The sequence below is a fragment of the Streptopelia decaocto genome (genome assembly GCF_964273445.1).
Source record: "Streptopelia decaocto genome assembly, chromosome: 7".
Classification (NCBI taxonomy): Eukaryota; Metazoa; Chordata; class Aves; order Columbiformes; family Columbidae; genus Streptopelia; species Streptopelia decaocto.
Window position 1 is genome coordinate 41,948,921 of NC_138661.1, and position 23,177 is coordinate 41,972,097.

The window sequence follows — 23,177 nt, forward strand, 5'->3', positions numbered from 1 at the left end:
GGCACAAAATGAGAAACTATACATAAATTTTTGCCTTTACAACGCTACAGATCACTGGCTCTAATATGTCACAGGTTTCTGAATAATTATCAGAAGACAATATGAAAATTACTTGTTAGTGAACAGATGTTCACATGACAAAAGTATCAAAGAACAATCACTTGTTTCTTAATCTGTCTTCAGATTTTAATAACAAGATGAAAAAGATAATGTCTCTTACCTGCTAGAAGTGATTTTTATAGAAAGAACATTGCAATTTAATTTCACATAGTTCTATGCAAAAAAGTCTCAGGCTTCTGTTGATTCTGTTGGGTGCCCTGAACCCTGAAAAAAGGCAGCTGGGACCCTCTGCTGCTACCAGAAAGGTATCACATTTTCCTCTACTCTTGCGTAAATACAACAGCTGCTCCAAGTACAGCCTGCTAACATTTACTAAAATACATTCTCATTCTACATTTGAATTTTATTTGCTTCTTAGTCAAACTTATTTTATTTTACTAGCTATTATTTTAATATACTATGCAGTCATTTCAGCATTCCTGATCTGCTGAGTACAAAGACCCCCGGGGTAAAAACAAAAAAAAAGGAGAGAAAAAAGACCAGTTTAAGACCCCCTTAACAATGATTACAGTATGCTCTGTGCATAGATTAAACAAAGAAAATAAACAGCATTAGAGTTTTCCTAAATTTCTAGTTTTGTGTAGATAAATTATGATAAAACACTTAAAGGCATCAACATGCTTTACAAGTCTAAACAAAAAGAAAGTAAACAGAATCGGGTAAAACATGCTTGTTTCAAACTCCAAACTACACAAAATCTGAAAAGCTCCTTTCTCTCCCCCTCCATCCCAAAATAAAAGCTTGAGTGAGAAGGGATTTCATTACATTCTCAGAACTGTGATAAGCAAAGCCAAGCCCAGGCGCTCGTGTTTAGCATGCAGGCTGTACGCGCTCCCGAGTGCGCCACAGCGAGACAAGACGCTGGCTGGGCGCTCCGACCCGCCCTCCTGTGCCGCCGGCGCTACCACCACCGGGCCTACATCAGGTGGGCTCAGTGTGCAGTGCTGATGCAGAGGAGCAGGAGCCCACCCCTGCTCCCCTTCACACTTCAACTACCAGATCATTCCAGCATCAGCTCATCAGCTTTTTTTCTCTGCTCCCTTTGGCTGTAGCGTCTGTATTTAAAAAGACGAGTCGCAGTTTTCTGTGCAAGATTTGGCCCTAATGTTTTCTTTCTTACTACCCTGCAGTTTCCAAGCCACCATCAGCTGTTGGTTTTTGTTCCTTAAATGCAACAGGACTTAGTCTGCCAGGCCGCATCACTGTTGTCGCAGCATACCTCCACGGGAAAAAAAAAATCCCGCTCTTCTCGCCTGCTTCCTGCTGGGCACTACGAACACTCACATTTCCCCGGTTCTCTCAACAGATCTACAAGTCCAACACTGGTTCAATATTCACACATCCTTTCAACACCAATTCCTTACTCCTCTGTTTATTTTCATTAAAAAAGCTATTAAATAAAAGTGCAATTAAGTGGTGGCCCAAACACTTCAACTATTCTCTTACAGAGAACTTGATTTCTCTGCCAGCTTAATCCCATTCTGACAACTGCTTAAAGACTTCTACTTTATCTAACTCAACATTTTTCTGCTCCTAGGATTCCCAATCTACCTTGTACCTTTGTAACATCCAGGTTCAGGACAGAAAAAGTTTGGTCTCTATATAGCATGAACTTTCTCATCTAGGCAAGATGGAAAAACACTGAGAAAAAAACCCCACATTTTCTAACGAATTTCAGAATGACGTTTTGGGTGAAGTACTTGATGCAACACAGTCTCACGAGACTGCCACAAAACTACCAGGGAAACACAACAGCATCAACTAAGGTATAGATGAAGTTTCAAAATCCATCTTCACCAGGCCAAACAAAAAAAGATAACATCCTGGAGGTCAAACCTACAGACTACTGCGTGAAAAAAGCAAAAACAAAACCCACCACACACAACCACACCAAACAAACAAAAACACCCAACTTTAAACACTAAGACTTAAACACAGAAATACATACTTTACTTGAATACTGGAGGCCAAAATGGTTTCATTGTACTTTTTATTTAAAGAATTAAAAAATCCACAAAACATCACCAGTTTGTTCCTTCCAGGGAATGGTCCACAGCAATTAAAAAATAAAAAGTTTTTCAGACAATTCAGAGCACATGCAACTTTTTAAAAAAATATATAATTATTTAAACAGTGATTTAACTAGCTCATTGTAATGGAAACCCTGATACACCTGATAAATAAAACCTCTGTGACAGAGTCCTAAAGAACTCACTATTAGACAACAACCAACACAAAAAGATGGACAAGTGAGAACAAGTTTTATATACACACCTCGAAAAGACCTGTTTTCTCTTCCCCATTACAATTTGTTTTCTGATCTCAAAATTTGAGCAGCTGTTTTCCCCTCTCTATCCTGCACAATATACATGAACTAAATTAAAAGGTTTATTTCAGTCACTTGTCTTTCAAGAAACATCTGCCCTAGACAGAAGGAAAAGCAGGAGGACATTGCTTTCCACACCCTTTTCAGCCCCCCTCTGCTGCAAGAAAACATATACCCTTGTACCGGCTGGGAGGTATTTAAGTTACCAAAACAAACACGAGCATTTTAAAGAATTCTAAAACAAGAGGCAATTAACATCTCAGAAGTCACTCCTAGTGAATAATAGTCCCTATTGTCATTTTAACCTGTACTAAATGGCATCTTTTCAAATCATCTATTGGAGAAACATTAAGAATTTCAATTTCAGCCCTTTCTATTTTCTCAAATTGGATTAACAAGCACATAATATCTGGCATAGGTTCTGCGGGGGAAGTGGCTTGTATATCATCCTTTCATACACACTGTAGGCTCCAGTCCTGGAAGAAGACAGAATGCTAAGAAGTACTTTTTTTCCTGAAGAGGACAGCACAGTTGTTTAGTGAACAGACCAAAGGACCCTGGGATGAGCAGCAGCATATGTTGGCAACTTCAGAACTAGTTCATTCAAACAGCTTCTGCAGATCACTTAAAGTATTTCATCTTCCAACTACAAATACACTATTAATAATGATACCTGGTTTATGACAATGCAAGTATTCATTTCCTAGCTTTGTATTTTTTCGGAAGTGTCTTCTGAATAAAGTTCACTAATACACATAATAATGGTTTGTCCAGGTAGAGACACAGAATCGAAGCAAGCTTCAGCTACTTCAGGTACATGTACTGCAAGAACAAAGCACATTGTTCAGACTTCTCATTCATGAACATCTAAAACTATCAGTCCTACTTTTTCAAAATCTGCATAAAACTTCTTATACAAGCAGTCAAGATAACAGTGATTTTTATGAATTAAACTTTTTGCAGTTACTAAGTTCCTGCTGCAGTCACACAGTACACTAGAGACTGTTCAAATTCCACAACAGATTAATACTAACCTACTGATTTTTTTTCCCACAACTTGCCAAGCATCACAAGTATGCACCCACACAAGAGCACAAGCTGCTAAGAGCTTCTGAATATAACAATGTAAAATAATTCAAATTGCCAAACGCACAAATAGCAAGGAAGTTGAAAGGGGGTTGGCTCCCCCAGCAATAATCTAAACCCCCTAGATATCTGAAAATTGTACAATCCACACACACTGAGCAAAGCTGTAGTAAAGGATGCAGTTCCCACAGCAAGTAAATTGTTACAGTCTGGATGTCACATCTGCACATTCATACACGAAGCATTAGTCTGTTTGTCCTCCAGGCTACAAGTCTTCTGGACAGAAGTGCCTGCCACAGCCTTTCTTCCTACCCCTCAGATATAATAAGAAAGAACACATGTACTACTCTGTCCATCTAATTATCTAATCCCCAATCAATACCCAGAGCAGCAAGAGAAGGGTAAATTCACATGTAGAAGCATAATAATCAAAAGAAGCATTACTTTCTGGCAACATTTCTTCTCTGAAATGTGTCTGGTCCCACTTTCCTAAAAATTCAACTAGTTAAAACAAACTCCCCCCAAAAATCAAACTGAGATGTTCTAGTTAAACAAGGATTAGAGCTATGAGAGTTAACACCTGGCCTTTGCGTTACAGTCAAACTGCCTTAAAACTGATCATAATGTCCCTTTATTGAGCTCAATTCTACGTGTATGAGAAGTTTTGGCTTTCAAACCAGAGTTTCACACAAAAACTAAGAAAATCCTACAAAGATGACAGAGATAAGCAGTGGATTCTTGATATTTATTAAAAATCTAACTTAGAGCTGGTCATAATAAAAACATTACAGTCTTGGTTAAAAAGGCAAGACAGGGACTTCCACAAACTGGAAGAGGAAAGAACTGAAAAAAGAGGCAGGGAATGCCACTACCTACCAGAGGTGATATAATTCACAGTACTAACACACAGTATTTGCAAAGCACTGGCCATTTAAACTATCATTAAAATAAAGAAATAAATTTTTAAAATATCATATTTCCAAGGAGCACTCCCTTCTAAGCATTCACATACAAGACTGTAATCTTAATGAAATGAAGTTTTTGGACATCCAACTTCAAAGCAAAAGGGACAGTGGAATATATACATCTTGACCAGCAAAAGGTTCATACACCACGTTGCATGAAGAACAAAAGAAAGATTAATTCATTTGTACACCTCACACCACCTTAGAGTAAAACCCATGAGAGGACCTTCCCCTTCTTATGAATATATTAAAAGACTGAAAAAAAGAAAACATTAAACAGTCCAAAATCAGGGACATTACCACAAAAAGGATCAGGGTCGAGTCTGTGAGCATACTTTTAACTGATCTGGCACAAATGGAGGTTGCAGAGATTAGGATGTTTTCCATTATTCCAGATAGTTAAAATTAAAGCAAACTTCAAAGAGTTATAAGGGATCTGATAATACTTGATGATTGATTTTCATTTGTCATTTTATTGTCCTGTGTTGACAAGTGCAAAGGAAAAAATAACCCTAGCTATAAATACACAATGATGAATCTAAACTAGGCATTACTACTTATGAAAAAGATTGAGATTATTGCAAGCAGCAGTTCAACTCCCAGCAGCACGAAATCAGAGAAAAATCTCAGAAGGTATTAGAAACAGAACAGAGAACAAACAGGGAACATTCTGCTGTGATGCACACTGCACGTAATTCTGGCTGCTCCACCTCAAAAAGGGGAGAGCTGGAAATTATATGGAGAGGAATGACAATTACGGAGCATCTTTAAAACAAACGAAACTAGTTTTCTCTCATGAATTCACCATGTACACAGAAAATACAGTAAAACTGCATGGAACTTGCTGCTGCGGAACACTATAGAAGCCAGACATATGAGTTCAAAAAGGCAGAAAACAAGTTCACCTATAAATAGTTTGATGTTGCTGTTCGGAGTGCAAAAGCCCAAATGTAGCTTCCATCTCAGGCAGCAGCTAAACAAGTGTCTGTCAGAAATTTACCGTTAATATTTCAGCAGCTGACAGAATTCACCCATTTCCTACACCATTCAGTCAGCTGCTGCTGCTGGCCACTGATAAAGGCAAGATGCTGGATTAGATGGACATTTGGTCCAGCACAGTATGTTATTTCTTACATTTAATCACACTGAGCAGCCATACCGGTATATGTCTTGGGTTGTTTTGGAGGTTGGTTCTTCTGGTAAATAAACCAGGCTATAATTCAAGCATGTAATGTGAAAAGCAGAAATTGTAACTTCTGAAGCAGAAATCAAACTGGTTTATGCTTATTGTATAATATAATGTAACACTGAAATAAAGACATGATCAAATATTCAAGGGTGTGGGGTTTTTTTGCCTTTTACATAACCCATCAGACTGCTGAAAATTTCTCTTGTAAGCCCCTCACTAATCAGTATGTCAACCCAAGGTGATTCAGACAGTTAGTCTCTCCTAAGAAAGACCCAGAAAGCTGGAAAGCAGCACTAAACATAAGCCATGGATTTTTGCTGGAAAAACTGCCAAGACCCATTTCAGATTGGCAACAATTTGGCTTCCTCCCAGCTGACCAGAGGAAAGATCTCCTGAACCAATGGATTCAAAGGGAACATGTAGATGAACATCTGACTCCTCTCCAAGAAAACTGAACTTGCCAAAGTCATCAGGTCCTGTCTGACCCTGGAACAGTACTGCATGCTCCCCTTTTTAAGAAGGAAGTCTAGCTGAAGAAGTATTACTGTCACAGAAAATGCATAACCTCAAGCCGAGGCTCAGGACTAACACTGAACAGAATTCTGGTAGCAAGTACTGCTAATCCTGCTAGAAAGCACTACCTAAACGATTTTGTGAATGCCTTCCTTCTCATCACTGTCAGCTTCCTCCTCTTCTGACAAATGAGCTTTTGAAGACAGTCAAGCTGAAAGGCATGTAGGATAAACAATCAGGTCTCAATCTGTGAGAAACACAAAAGTTTCATTTTCTAGAGCCCAAACTACAACGGGTCTAGAAAACAAAGCAAGTGTCCAGTATACACCACCTTTCAGTACTGCTGTAGGCAGTAAGATGAAGATGGATGCACCAAATAAGCTTATCATCCCTATCAGGAATAAGTAAGTATCAAAGACTAAAATATGTAAGAAAGAGCAGAAGCTTTGTGTTCAGTTTCACAAAGATGCAAACATTGCCTCAATAAAATTATTGCTCAGCTACATAGGTGAGAAAACTGACCATGATCTAGTTTACATAAGAAATCTCTCAAGTCACACAAAAGGACAACAAAATAAACAATTTCAGGGTGCGCTAAATGTTGTTTTCATTTCACATAGGGGGTAGTATCATTTTGTTATTTAAATAACCTCCTGCTTATGGAATCACACAGGTTGATACGCGGTTCTTTTGTTTTGGGAAGGGAGGGCAAGTTGTTATCTAGGCCAGTAATAGCATTAAAATTGGTCCTGCTGAAAGAAAACAGCAACATAATATCCTTGTCATCCTAAAGATTATTTGTGCAAACTACACAGGCAACAAATAGCACTACGAACTAACAATTCAAAGAAACTGCCACTCTTATTTGTAGTTGGGAACTTCATATTTACTAGAAGTTTTCTCACTCCATGCTGTCATAGGCTGAATGTTTCACGTTGAACTTGTTAGTATCCGCAAAAGAACTGCAAGAAGATTTAATCATAGCGTGTGTATGTGCACTGAGTTTATTCATGCTTCAGTGCTTCTACTGATCATGGGACAACATTTCTCTCTTCAGTAAAGCCCATCATAGATGCATAATTTGTCTTCCAAATACATAACTCGTAAAGTTTTCTTCAGAAGTACTCCATCTCTCACTGAGAGCAAATTCTAGTACCAAGGAAGCTATAAAAGAGCTCCAAGCAGTACCAAGAAACCTCTCAAATCTCATTTCAAAATAAGGAAAAAAAAAAAGAGCTTATCCTCTTGCTCTTCTAAGTTCAAGGGAAGTTTGCTGCTCTCCCCCGTACCTGCTAATACTACTTCAACTATTACACAGGAAAACTTAGTTGATTCCAATATATTCCGAAGTACAGGCCATGATTTTGCTGCATCTTCTCCTCAAACATTAAGCTCCATGGAGGCTGAGGAAGAAGTGGACAACTATATGGATGTCTCCAGATTTATGCCCATTTGCCTGCAATTCCAAGCCATGGGTCTTAGTGATGATGCAGGCTAACCTTTCCAGTGCAATACAGTTCTCATGTTGGTTTACTTCACGTGACACCTGCATACAAAGCAGAAGTGCTTCCTTTGGCAACATGAGATCAACAATTTTAAGTCTTCTCTCTAAAAAACGCAGTGCCAGCCAACACTCTCTCTTTGGATCTCGGGCATTTAATGCCAAGGCAATATACCTGAGAATTATTTTAGAAACAGCATTTCATTAAGCAGTAGTGATGTAAGTAGGCCTAACATGCACATGAACAGAAGCATGCCAATCACTAAATTGTTAACAGAAGAGGACACTCCAGGAAGTTTCATTACACCCATCTATTATTAAGAGATCACTAAAACCGGAATTCTACTTCACAGAAGTCACACTGTAGAGTATGAGATGCAGTAGCTACTGAAGTTGCCTTGTATTTGGCCTTGAAGCTGTCTCCACAGTTACGGAGTTGAGATGTCACAACATCAAAACACTTCAGTGAAGAGACTGTACTAAACCAGTTTACTGCCAAACGTCAACCCCAGGCTTATGCAGAACCCAAGTCTCAAAATATTAACAACTTCAACGAAACATTAAAGAGGCATATGCCAAAGTTCCTGAGCTCCATAAATACTCTAAGATACCAGCGAACACCACAAGCAGTACCATTAAGGATTGCAGCTGGAAATACTCCAGCACAAGAAGCATGCATTTAAAAGATCATGATGCAATATTCCACCAGAGCCCAAGAGCCCAATGCCATGGGTAGTCACAGAAGTAATCACATGGAGTTCTAAGCAGACTCACACCTTTAAGTGAGCTATTTACAGGCATATAACAAAAAGGGATCCATACCTTTCATGTTTGTATTGGAATATAGTATCCTCATTAAGCAGCACTAAAAGAGTTGGTGGAAGCAACACTGAACCTGGCACACTGGGACAGATGCAGAAATCTGGGTATTGCTGACTGTGCTGATTTCCCACTTGGAAGAGGGGGTTTGTGCAAACTAACAGAATAAGATATCTGTCCCTAAGCAGTACTCACTTGGGAAGACTGGAGAATTCTGCTCACATAAGCTGTACACAGGATAGTTTTAACAAGTGGTTAAGACTCCAGGCCTGATGACACTAGTTACTCAGTGTTACTTTTGCTGTGCATTGAACCATTCCACACAACTACCTATGTTAAATTCTTTGTACAAAATTCATAAAGTATGATACAGAAACAGTAATATCATAAGCACTAACCTTAACTCTGACCCTCTGACCCTATACATTTAGGATGCATGCCTATGTAACAGTATCTGAAAAAACATAATCGTGCCTACACCATAATATGCAATTTCTTGTATTAATTGTTATATAATGTGAGGGAACTAGAAAGGTGAACAACAACAACAAATTCAACAGCAACAAGAACCACCACCACTTTTATCTATGTTTTTTTTTTTCAGGTTCTGCAGAACTTAACTCGGGACTGTTTCTCAGCATCAGTACTTACCTATGCAACTCCAATTTCACTGGATTTCACATTCACGTTTATTAATCATGATCTTCCCTACTCATCAGGTCTCCCATCCCCATTCAAACCTCTGCTTTTCCTCCAACCCAAGACAACCTAATATAAAAATATATCCAAAATTTCAAAAGCCCTATTTATTTTGTACAACCAGTTCTACAGGAATCTCACCTCCTTTGGTACAAGCACTGTTTATTTGTACACCACCCATACTTAATCAGTAAATCATTTTTAGGCTCATTTTTGTTTTCAGTGTAGCAACATTCAGGACTTGAAGGAAGCAGGCCATTTACTGGATTAAACTCACATGCAGTGGCCTCCATTCCTAACTTAAGGTCTTCAATTCATTTACTGCAATGCAGAATAAATTAATTTTTCTCTGCCTCAGCTTCTAATCTAAAATATGGGAATAATACTACTTACCAAACTGACCTGTTATCTTTCAAGTGGAGCAGATTCTCAAATAATAACAGGCACACCTATACTCAAATGAATGAACTATGCTGATTCACAAGAGCAGATTGCCTGGGCCAAATTCCATGCAGTATTAACGAGTCAAGAAGCAGCACTCCAAAATTATTACACCGATGTGCTCTGATCTTCCTTCTCCTACATTCCAGTCAGCCAGCACTCTCTCTGCTCCCTCTAAATATATAGGCACAAGTATCAACCTCAAATTCTGTCTTCCCTTGCCCTTTTATTATATTCTCTTTCTACCCTTTAAAAGCCTCCCCCCCCCACTTCTCCTCAAAAGCACAGAAATGGGAACTGTAGCATCTGGAGAATGGTATTTGTATCTGGGGTAGTCACACTTGGTGTGGGAGTACTGATGGTAGTCACTAATCTGAAAGGAAGAATCCAAGTAATCATACACTTATTAGAAGTTTATTTATCAAACCTATGATTATTCAAGGTATTCAAGATTTACACACTAGATCACATAAATGTTAACACTGAACCACTGTGCCAATCTAACATGGAATCATATATGTATACAATTAGTGTTTAATGGAAGAAAAAGCTGAGTGCAAGACTGCTGTACAATGAAAGTAGACTTCAGCTACACAAAAAACAAAGCATCCAAAACATTTTTACTTGCACGGACTGCCACTGATTTTCAACTGTTTACTTAAAATAGGAAGACTGAACTGTACATTTATCTATTTCAGTAGCTACTCTAACCAACTGAAAAGCAATACCATTTTCAACATTCACAATGGTGATAGAGTGAAAGGGTATCGTGGAACATGGTATGATTATGCTTTCTAAACAAAAGGATCAGCAGTTTGAAGGAAGCTGCTGGCAGCAGGCAATTTTCCCTCTCCCTCAAATTATTTTTATTCCCAAGGAGCCAGGACCTGTTCCCACGGTGCTTCACCCAGATGAGCAGACAGTAACATGCTGCTGGGGGACACTCCTCTTTCACATCCCCTCACATCAACATCACATCCTTTACCTACTGATTGCACGTACACAACAGATGCACTCCAACACCATCCTAGGAGATGGAAACAGCCACCATGTGGCAAGAAGGCTTAGCATAACAGCAGAGACAAAACTGTGTCAAGGACTAAACTACTACTGCATTTGCCACCGTTGTATCAAGACCAACACTTGCAATGATATGTTTACAATCACAGCTCTACTGTGATATTAGTGTAGTGCCCATCACTACAGTAACTTCTTTGCAAAGTTACTCTTTAAACAAATTCTGTTACCTAAAAATTAATGCCCAGATTTTTAATGGTCCTATTGCTGTGCTACTAAAGATGTTTAGGCACGTATCTCTCCACACACAGAAATAAATACTCATGCACTCTTCTCATTATGTTATCCTTACATATTCCTTTCCTTGCTGTTTCAAGGATAGTTTGGGGGGGGAGGAGGCATTGTTTTTGGATTTTGTTTGATTGTTTGTTTTTTTTCTCTCCTTTTAAAATGCCTTAGAGAAAAATCCCAGCTCCTCTCAATTTAGACCCTGGTTATTACACAGTAGAGGGGGAAAAAAAAACTATGAGGACCAGAAACATATATGAAAGTTTATTGTGTGATTTTATTTCCCTTCTAATAAAACTTCTGATCCTCCACAAAAGCCCATATGAGTCTTACTGCCTACTGGACTACCAAAGACCACAGCATGGAAGGCAATGCAGAGAAAACAAAATCTAATCATAACACAATGGCAGTTTCACAGCTGAAGGCTTGAAATGTATCCAGCATATGTGGGAAAACAGCAAAAATTATGGAAAAAAATATGCAGATAGTATTTACCACTTTTCCTGTATAACACAAGAGTTCCTGAAGAAGCTGCAGGAGTTTCTAATATACCAGAGAGAAAAAAAGGCATGCCTCACACATAGTACTTTCTACACACAACAAACAGGAATTTAAACTAAGGAAGGGGGCAAGAATCTGTTAAGTCTTCAAAAGGCTTAGAGTAAGGTGGCTTAGATCCACAATGGTGAAATCATGCATTATATTTACAACATATTTGGCATTAGGAAAAAAAAAAAATCCACATTTTTGGACAAAAAAAATCATGGGCAGAGAAGGGTAAATTAAGTTAGAAAAGGGAAATGAGAAAGAAGGTCTCAAGTTTTGAGGAATCATACGTGTTTATCTTACACGAGGAAGGAGCAAACCTAAGCAGTATTTTTGCTCATGCAATTTTGTAGCAATTACAATGTCAGTGCAAAACAACAATTTGAGGTACTGGTATTCACACAGTTATAGACCTATGCTGAAATAATCAACTCTGCAGCTAAAAAGATCCTGTTACCACAGTGAGGAACTAACCTGGAGCATGCATTTAACAGGCCAACAACATCACATTTCGACTATCTGCAAAAACTGCAGCTCATCATCACAGGAAAAACATTTGATTAAATATTGCGCAAACTATGAGGGTTCTGCATTAACAGCCAGGCAACCAAATATAATTCCTGCAAGAAGTAAGACGACACTGCAAGTTTTAAGCCAAGAAATTGCCATACAGGGATGAGAATTACATGAAGGGGGGAAGATTTTCATGTTTACTTTAGAGCATGGAATTCAAAGGAAAAGTAGAGCTGGTGAAATATGCCAAAATGCACATGGGAAATGGAAGCTAAATCTCAGATTCTGAAACAAGCCTCACAGTGACAAATCCACTGATTTCAGCAAGATTCTCTGAGAATGCAAATAAGGGTTATGGTGGGATTCCACCTTGGGAGAAGAATTGCAACTGCTTCAAGGACAGCTACCTAGTGTTCAGAAACAGCACAAACCTTGCTAGTGCTTCCCAATTTATTCCTGACCAGAATGTACTCTCTGAAAGGGTAATAATAAGGGAAGCTCAGGTAGCCACATCCTTTCCGTTTGGGGTCACTGACAAAAGCATCCTTAATACAGCAAATTCATACTACATACAACAATAGATTTACATGATAAAGATGCTTATCAGAGACAATTACTGCAAGCTAAGCAGCAGTGGAACAGCAAGGTATCTGGAGCTCCAGCTAGATGCAAATTAGCAAAAAGCTTCATTAGTAGTAATATAGGCCACTGTAGTCCTCATACAAAGTTATGAAAAAGGTTTGTTAGTTTTGGGCAGCAGGGAGGTAGAGTGTTAAATCCAAAACAATTCAGGTTATTAGAATTTCAGACTAAACATCTCAATTGGGGCAGTTTTGTCACACTGGCAAGAAGGAAAAGAAAGAAAGTATTCCCTGGACACATCAAGGACTAATTTCTGGCTTTCGTATAAAATTTTGTTGTGTTAGCAAATTAAGCAAACTCCCCAAATAAATAGATTCCAAGTTCTTACAAAGCATTACAGGAGGTCAATATTATCCACTTTTTAAAGGAACAGAAATTATACTAGAAGGTGAAGTACGTGGTGCGAGATCCCCCATGGGCCAGTAACAGCAAACAGATGCCAGATTCTTCAAACTTTGTCAAGTGCTTCCACCCTGCAAAAATCACTTAAAACTACCTTTTTGGGGGAAAGAATGAAATCTTGGTACTCCTGATTCAACTGGAAAACTTCCCATTGACTTGAGCAGGGCCAGGATTTCCTCCCAGCTCAGGACACATTTGCTCTTATGAGATAAGAAGTACTTGGAGAGTTTTTCTTTACAACCATGCATCAAACCCTTTTATACATCCCTATTACCTGCGTTCCTTATCTAGAATATCCTGATACAGCAGCGTTACAAAGGGCACTGTCACAGGCTCTCTACAGAGGGTAAAATGTCCTTGAAGGCCAAGATAAATCTATATGTAGTGGAACGATGATGTATCTTGGTTTCTTCTCCTGCCTCTTGTGCAGGCCCAGTCAATGAAAGGGAATTTCATCTTTGCACAGCAACAATAACAGCCGTTCTAATCTTGTCAATATACTAATAGTAACTATTTCAGCTAACCATGTGTCCTGTCAGCAATTTGCTCCACATGGGTTGTGAAAGAGATGGGATCACTTAAAGAAAACTATATTACTAACTGTTTACAAACTCTATTACAGTTACAGCATATGTAAGGTTTTAGATTAATTTCTGTATAGATTTACCGTTTTGTATCAGTTTTAAACACAAGTGTCAGCAATGTACACTGTGTACAATGCATCAGTGCTGACAAAATACATTCCCTGCCTCAAACAGGCTATTACCAGCTTAATATCTGTGATATTTATAACCTGTACAAGTCAGGGAGAGAGCAAGTTTTCTTTAATGGTTTGTGGGTTTTTGTTGTTTTTTTTTTTTTTGGGGGGGGGGGTTGTTTGGGGTTTTTTTGTTTTGTTTTGGGATTTTGTTTTGGGTTTTTTTGTGGGGTTTTTTTGCACAACTACAAAGTAAATATGAACCCTAAATTTATATTGAGTGGAATTTCCAGACACTTACTAAAAGAATTTTGCCACACAGACCTAGATATAAGCTAATTAGGGTGAACACAAAGAAGATAATTTCCAACATTAGAAGTCTGGAGGTCCTGATCCTACTACTACTTATATAGGTTCCGGTTTTAGGCATTCAGATAGTCTCTCTGACTTCTGCAGAACTTAAAGTAAAATACACGTGACTTTTTGCAAGACTGGAGCTCTAATTATTTTCTCCAAAAACATAAAAAATGTCTATTTCATATTGTTTGGCACTTAAATATAAACCTTTTTTTATGATCTCACACAAACTGAAGAACAAAGAAACTGAGATCAGTTAAAGTAAAGTGTTTGTTCACTTAAAAATGAAGACAACTGCAGTATCCAAAACCTGGCACATGAGACTACAGCAAATACTAAACTCGCTACTGGCCTAACAATTGAAATCAAGTTAACATCCACACTAATTTTAGCAAATCCCACGGAACATTTTTAGTTAACGTCTAGTGTGAAAACACACAAATCTTACAGGAATAAAAAAATAAGCATCTGAAAGTTACTATTCGTCTACCCTTATTCTGGAAACACTTCACCTTCTTTGATGGAAGTTTGACGGGAGTTCGAGCATAGCGGTCAGGGCTCAAGCCCACCAGACAGAGGGCGCCCAACATGCTCCGTGTCTGGTCGCACCTGCCAGAACCCAACTTCTGGTCCCTGTGTCTCCGTGGTAACCAGCAGTGACATCACTAACACCCACAGCTCCCCTGCTCTGACATGTGGGGCAGCTACGTCATCACTTGACCTCAAGAAACAGAGCAGAGAAGTGAGATCTCAGCAGGTAAAGAGCCACTCAAATTGCCTTTTGCTCTGACAGAAACCTCTGTGACGGCTGGGTGGCAGTTTGAAAGGGAACATGGCAGCCATATCACCAGTAACGGAAGCCTCCTTCTGCCAAATGTTTCCATCCATAACGTTGCCTTGAAAGATTAAAAGCTTCCAGAATATCAAACAGGATACTTGCAATCACAGATGAAGCAAGGTATTAGCACAATTATTTATATATTCTTTGTATAAAAACACACAGGCATTTGAAAGACTTCTTTAATCAACTGCTCTTCCCTAAACATATTACCCAACTGTCTTCAACTTGTCAATAAAAATACATGCTGCTGCACAGTAATAGCAGCACAGGTTAAAGCTGACCAACTAAGAACAGCATAAGGAATCCACGACTCCGTTTCTAGAACATTATAGTATCTTTTACTCGACACCCCAATCTCCAACTTCTGCTCATGAAAACTACAGGTCCCAGGATGCATTAGTACCTCGCAATCCAGGCAAGCTATTGAGATAAAAACACTGCACTGCCTACTGGGGCCTGCAGTTTCCACGAGCCGCGTTCTTGCCAAAGATGAGCCCAGATGTAGGCCATATTGCACACTTCCACAGGCCAGCAAACATACACACCCCGCACGGGGAGACCACTGCTAGCAATCATCAGGTAAGCTGCATCGATATCCAGTTCCCACAGGTTGAAGCTAAGAGGACAAAGATTTAAATAAAAATACACATCAGCTAACCAGTAACTCCCAAAGAATAATCAGCAGTTTAGCTACTTTCACACATGCAGAATGGGCCACAGCCTTTTAACATCACTATACTAAAGTGCAGTAGATTTTTTTTTCCTTAAGACTGTTATATTTATTGAAGAGCACTCTACTGTCCAGCATTTACTAATCTGGAAAAAAATTACTCTCTTCCTCCATTTCTACAGCATCCTGAAGCAGGAGCTTGCTTCTCTTCCAAAAAGAAGTAGAGCTTAGTTGAAAATTAAATAACTGTATTTTAGCATAGGCCTCAGAGCAGAATACGCTGTACTTCAGTTCAGTAAAGCGAAGGGCAGCTCCCCCTACCAGTCTGTTCTAAGAAGATTTTAATCAAGGAAGGAAACAACTAGCGACCAAAATCATTAAGTCCTCCTTTTCCCTCCCTTTTCCCTGAGCTCTGGATTACTATTACTAAAAAACAATAATACGTAAATATAATTCCATCTAAGTACTTACATGTTTCACTGGTCTCTGCAGCGTTTCCAGGCTAGCAGGCAGCACCCACAAAAACATGCAAAAGGACCAAGACTCTGACCCAAGAGAAAGATGGGGTCCCATGGCAACAGAAAGACAGTGATACTTCAGTCACCTGAAAGACACCCTGATGCACCTCCCTATAGAGGCAAGAGACCTCAGGAGCATCTAAAGGTTTTGTCAATACAGCAATACTGTCCATAGGCCAAAGACAGCTGTTGCCATAGTTACTATCAGCCAGCTTATCAGAAAATAATTATTGTGATTACTCAGAAGTTTTGTTAAAACAATTTAAAGCTTCAATAGGATACCACTTGATCTCTTCAATTAACTGTTTGCAACTACACTGCCTTCAGGATCCACACAGTTAACGACGCTTGAATCTGCAGGGTTGGAGGGGAACAAGGAAAGGAATCAACATTCCTTCTCCCTTACCTACCAGCAGCTTGTATTTCACAGGCAGAAACAACAAAACCAAACCAACTGTAAGCTCAGCTGCTCTCCTAGAGTTCTCCTCTTGCAGGCCTGGAGACCGAGCCCAAGAACAGGCCATCTTAGAGTCACAGGCTAAAATCTGCCCTCGTTTGTTTTAACCATTCGTGGGTCTGCACTCCCATTCAAGAAACACATCGGCTACATTTTGAAAACCTATTTCTAATTACACGTGCAATGGTAGAGTCCCTCACTTAAGAGGCACACAACACAATTTCTGTAGCAAGTGAACTTCATAACAATTCCCTTTTGTCCTACAAGCACAGTACTGTCAGGTGGAAGGGCAGAATCTGGAAAACACACATTTTAAGAAATTCAGCATTAAAAAAGCATAGAAGCTGTGTGAACATGGCCTACAACAAAGCTCGCATTAAGCAGAGCCTCAGTCCTTATTTACCAGCTATAAATGCAATCCTGCCAGTAACAGCAAACATTAGGCTAGGGCTGGTGGGGTGGTAGTATTGGGGTGTGTGGGGAAATGTTTTTTGGTGTGGCTGTTTTAAAGCATTCTTTGAGCATACAATCTCTAAACAAAGAGCAAGATCTTGCAATGACAGTGAACAAGAAACCTCAGGTAAGAGGGAATGAATAATAGTCAGACCATTTAGGCAAAGAGCTTTTTGAGGCACAAGATACCTGATAATTCCAACTGAGACATTAAAATGATACAAACAGTAAACCAGAAAAATCAATGCTGCAGAAAAGCCTATACCAAATAACGCATTCTTTCCTCAAAACCCTGGGATGATCGAAGTATTAAAACAAAACATTATGTAGCAAAGTTGGGGCTTTGTCAGGGCAGAAGGCATGGCAATCCTCAGACCAAAGGAAGGGACGTTTCAGAACTTTCTACAGCTTTCAAAATTATTTCAAAAGCAGGGGTTTCCAATTGTAAAGCCTCACTGTCACACAAGCACACCTTCCTTCAGCAATAAGTACATTTTAAAAATCGCTTTGATTTTTGTACATTTTATAGCCATTCTACATTTACACTCGCCACTTTGCTTTTGTGAGGTTTTGACAGAACAACAGCAGAGTCAAACTTAAAACCATACTTTACCAATTTTAACCCAGTGAGGAGGTTGGTAAGGTACAAGAGCCATAAATTATTTAAAACTTATAAAAGAAGCAGAGGGGCTTTTTTTTTTAAATGAGACTGTATTTGCAGTGAGGTAAAAAAAAAAAAAAAGTTCTGCTCTGGCCCTCAAATGTAAATAAACTTATTTTGGCCTGCATAATACATATCTCTACCACCAGGACAAGCCAGACACCACCTTAGTGCTATACTGAATATGAAATATTAATGTAAGATCCCTATAAAAACTATCCTTCAGTTCACCCTCTATTTTACAGGGTACAGAAGTAAATATCTTGCTCCTTGCATTCAGCAGACATCCCAAAACCCTTCTGCACACTGCCCCTCCTTTTCAGTATATGGTTTGTTCCTAAATAACCTTTGTGCAGTTAAAATACATCAGAAACAGGATGTGAGCTGCTTTCTGGCACAGAGTAATTGAACAAGGGCAATTCATGAACATACAGGAGCCAGGCCTTTTGTGGAGTCTTACCCTTCTAGTACACAGCTACGCGTGTGACTGCACAGTTGTGAGCATAAAGGGTGACAGTGAAGAAATACTATTAGTAGCTTAATAATAGGTTTTTAGCGCTGCCCTTTCTACACAAGGAGCCTCTCCTGAGTGCTGGTCTGCTTTACAGCTCATATCACCTTGCGATGGCCCTCCAAAAATCAAAGCCCTATCACACTATGAAGTTCTTTCTGGAAGATTTTAAACAAGCAAAAATCAACAAATCCAAAACCAACACGTTTCTCACATGGCATTCATCTTGAGTTTCTGGTACCTGTGCAAAATGCCCGTAACATGTGAAATACGATAGTCCATCAAGATTCCTACAAACTGGAACTGAAATGAACGAGAAATCCACTGTAAACAAATTCCAGTAGTATCAATTCACTTGACTGAATAAAGTTCTTCATGGGCCTGAGAATACGTATAAAGGAACCAAAGAGCTACAATATGTTCATACGCAATTATGACCATTACAAATGAAGTGCATGAACAACCCAAGTGATAGCGAAGCTCACTATTAAAGTTTTCCAACTGCACACAGAGATTTACAACTTTCTGGGATGCCATTAAAACACATTCACTGTTCCTGAAAGAAAATTTTTAAAAAAACATTAAAATTGTCTCCTTTGTGCTGATCCAGTCCAAGGATTTTTTTTTTAAAACATCACATATAATTTCTACAGTGAAGTTTAACACACACACACACACACACAAAACCTCATCTTTCTAAAAAAAAAAAAAAAAAAAAAAAGAGAGAGAGAGAGAAAAGTTGGAGTAAGAACTATTTAGGCCCAATACTTGATCACAACTGAAGCCGAATGGCCTAGAGTAAAGAAAGATCTTTACAAAACCTAAACTGAAAGCAGAGATCTTACTTTTGAAGCTGGAAGACACAACAGTATTTTTCTCTAAGCAGCATGAGTTTCCTACTTTTGCTTTATTTAAGTTCTTTGAAGGAAAGTTTTCTATTTTCATTCCCTGAAGGAAGAAAACCACTTTCAAATGCTGTCTTCTGCCTCACAATAAATCCAGTTCAAGATGCACACGGAGAAGAGCAAGATTAAAAGCTCTCAGGTAGAAATCTTACAATGACTTAGTGCGACATTCTGAATTATACACCATGTTATCTTTGTTAGTTAGCTGAAAAATCACTAAACCCCATAACGGGATCAACTCCAAGTTTCTTGTCACCCAGGTCAGTGGGGCTAAACACTGGGGGTATGACATAGCTGACATTCGGTTGGTGGTAAGCACTCGGTGAGCAAGCACCTACCTTCTGCTGGACAACTGGTCTCTTAAGACCTTGAAGTGATACTCTGTACATGCTACTATGCAACATGAAATCAACCTAGAAAGAGGTTGTTTCACACTCCCTCTGTATCAGCTCAAACTTCTAGCTCATAAAAGAATCTAATTTCTCTATCACAGTAACACTGAAAGGTTTAAAAACATGTGAGCAGCACTTCATCTGTTTTTTTTTAAATACCGGTTTAAAGTTTCATCTACTTAGCTACAGAATTCCTTTCTAGAAAATAACAAAAATGTCCCAAAGAAACAGTTTCATTTAGCTACTGTAAAACATGCCCGGATATAACTAAAATTCCCAAAGCCACTAAAGTGTGGTGATTAACTTCTCCAACTAATATGGGTAGATATGCACATTTTTTGTCTCATTCTTTCAAGTTCCCATTCTTACTAGTAATTTAATGTCAGTATTTAAATATAGAGGTATATTATACATAAACAGTAATAAGCTTATTTTAGCATGACATGTTAACCGGGTAGAAGTCATGAATTCTGGATTTTTAGGGTTAGGTGTTTTTTTCCAAGGCTTTGAAAAGCATGTTATTTCCTTCACAAACTACGCCCCAAAACAAGCCTCTTTTCATCAAAGTTAAACATAGCATATTCAGTCTCACCAGCTAGCTTCTGGCAAACACAGGAAAGCCAGAGGGAGCTGACTTACAAAACTGAAACTAAGCAGGTGCCTTCATAGTTAGAAGTGAGCACAATGGGAAGGGGAGGGGAAAAAAAAAAGGTAAACAGACAGCCAAAATCCTTTCTGTTTCTCACACCTTGAAAATCTACAGCTAAGCAAAAAAGATGCATCTATCTACATGGGTGTACAGCAGTATCTGTCATTTAACCCAATAACAAACAACAACGTATCTAGTTAAGAAAACTTCACTGGCTCAAAGGAGCATAACCCTTACTGTCAATACTAAGCACACATCCCCACCTGATTTTTCCATGCTCAAACAACTTTTTTGAAACACTCAAGTTATTACCCTGAGTGGGACATTTTTACATGCAGTCTCCACACTGAACAAAAGTTCATTGTCAAGCTCAGTACTCCGGCCCAAACAAACATCCAGGAGGTAGGAGGGGGAGAAAGATGGGAAGTGCTCTTATCCACAATTATAAGATTTGCAAGCAATCACCGTTACTCACAATTAAAAAGTGAGAACAGGTGTAGCAGATAACATACTTTGATAGCTGAACAAAGAATATTACAGCACGTGACTGAAATGTGATGACATTTGTTCACCAATCGAAAACAAAAGCCACTCTCCAATGGCACTCTTTCCTCCACCCCCAAGAATTAGGAACTTGGAAATCTCTCCATATTGAAACACATCTGTTCATAGCCTCATTTTTGACACTTGAGAAGAAGTTGAATGAAGAGATCCATGCATTAATCCAATACAAATTCACCTAAAAACCTCAGCATAGAATCCTGCCAGGTCCCACCAAACTGCAGAGGTGGTTGGGGAAAACGCATTACCGACAGCAAAGCTCAGAATAAAGGAAAAAAAAACCAACAACAACAACAACAAAAACACACAAACACCACCGCACACACCACCACAAAAGAAAAAAAAATCCCGCAGAAAGACAAACGAAGAAAGGAGCATGCACAAGAGGACTATACCAAATGGCAGAGTCCCACATAGATGCCCACTCCACCTACACAGACGGAGGAAGGAGGTAAAAAATAAAGAAGTAGCTGTCCCCAATGCCGACGCCGTGCCGGAGCAGGAGTGGGGAACCCCGGTCCCCAGCTCCGTACCTGTGCGGGAAGGGCAGCCCCAGGGCGAGGGGGGCAGGCCCGGGCTCCAGAATAACAAGTTGCAGAAGAAACGGAATTTTCCCGGCGCTGCTCGGGCCACAAAGACGAATGAAAGCAAGGAGAAGGAAAAAAAAAAAAAAAAAAAAAAAGGCAACAACGCAGCAGAGGCTTTACTACGAATTATCCATCACCGAAAGCGGCATCATTTCCCAGATAATAATAAAACTTCCCCGACAGCATCTCGGCGAAGGACCCGACCAAGAGAAAAGGGCCTGGAAATAATCATCCTGAAGGAAACCGGAGGGGAGGGGATAAGTCTCCCTCCCCCACCCCATCCCCAGTGCAATGTGTCATCTCCTTCCCCTGCTCCTCCCCCCAACCCCAATGTGTCACCTCCTCCTTTTACCCCAAGTGTCACCCTCCTCCACCTCTCCCGCTCCCGCTCGCAAACTTCTGCCGGCGCCCGCCGGGGAGGCCGGGGGGCCGCGGCGGCGCCCCGGGACGCTCCGCTTTCCCCCCCACCCCCCCGAGGGAGGGGCCGGGGGCCGCGGCGAAGTTGCTGCTCCTCATCGCCAAGTTGGCCGGAGAGTGCGGGACCAGCCGCCGCCATCCTCGGCGCCCCCAGCCCCGCGGCGGCGGGGGGCGCGGGGGGAGAGGGAGGGGGACGGCGCCCGGGGGGCGGGGGGGGCAGGGAGGAGGAGGAGGAGGAGGCGAATCCGAAAGGTGGGATACTACACCCTGCTGGCGGCGGCGGTGCTGCTGCGGGCCGGCCCGGGTCCCCCTGGCAGGACCTCTCTGTGAGGGGGAGGACTCTTCTTCATAGGGGGAGGGTGCCGGCGCCGCCGCTCCTCCGGGCCTCCCTGTCCCCCTCTTCTGGGCGCCTCTCTCTCTCTCCTCCTCTCACTTTCTTTAAGCTAAGCGGGGAGTGGAAGATGGTAGGTTGCTCCCTTCTCCTCCTCCTCCTCTTCGCTCGCTCTCGCCTCTGTGGGGTCCTTTTCCTTCCCCCTCTCCGCGGGGGGCTCCTCCTGCGGCGGGGAGGAGGGGGCGGGCGGGGAGGGAGGCACGAAGCCGGAGAGGCGCAGGAGGAGAGAAACTGTGACACAAAAACAAGCCGAGAAGCTGAACTCTTCTTCAATCCCATTCACCCGGCCCGGCCGCAGCACCGCTCGCCGGGATCCCTCCGCCGCCGGCCTCCCTGCCTGCCTGCGGCGCGCTCCCGACACGCCGCCGCGCGCGCCCCCGCCCGGCCCGGCCCGCCGCCGGAGACCCGCGGGGAAGCGGGGGGGAGCCCGGACCGACGGACCCACACACCCCCCTCCCACCCCGCGGCGGCGGCACGGCGCCGCCGGCCGGGCCGGGGAGGGGGGGAGCCAGGAGGGCGGGCTCGGCGGCTCCTCCTGAGGGGGACTACTTGACGTGTCGGTGCGGCGAATTTATTTCCCTTTGCCTAAGGAACGGGCTGTGCTGCGGCCCCCATTGCCTAGGGAAAAAGCCCGGATGTAAAGTGAGTGAAACTAAAGTAGAGTGAAGTAGGGCACCAAACTCTGCCGGAGCGGCGCCGCCGGCCGCAGCGGCGGGGGGCACCGGGCGGCCGCACTGCCCCGCCACCGCACCGCCCCGCCGCTAACGGAGGGGGGGGCGGGGCGGAGGGCACGCTGATGAGCGGGGGGCTCGGCCGACGCGCAGGCCCCCCCCCCCCAAACACACACCACCCCCCCCCACTCGCCGCCTCCCCTCCCCCCGCCCGGCCGGCCGGCGCGCGGGGCTCGGCGGGGGCGGCGCGCGCGGCCGGGCGGGCGCGGGGCCGCGCGCAGGAAGCTGTTGCGGGCGGGAGGAGCCGCGCGGGGCCCCGCCGCGAGGGGCTCCGCACAGGAAGTTGATGCAACAGGGCCACTGGGGGGGAGG

General features: G+C 41.6%; 1 protein-coding gene across 10 annotated transcripts in view; it reads right to left on the reverse strand.

Moving 5' to 3' along the window:
• PHF21A (PHD finger protein 21A) overlaps positions 1-22,520 on the reverse strand; it is a 149,207-nt gene extending 126,687 nt beyond the window's left edge. For 8 of the 10 annotated variants that reach the window (XM_082059493.1, XM_082059490.1, XM_082059489.1 and 5 more), the window contains exon 1: positions 22,010-22,520. The gene's annotated coding sequence lies outside the window, so the exon portion shown is untranslated. The other 2 variants (XM_082059486.1, XM_082059487.1) reach the window with 2 other exon arrangements.
• Positions 22,521-23,177: the final 657 nt, after the last annotated feature.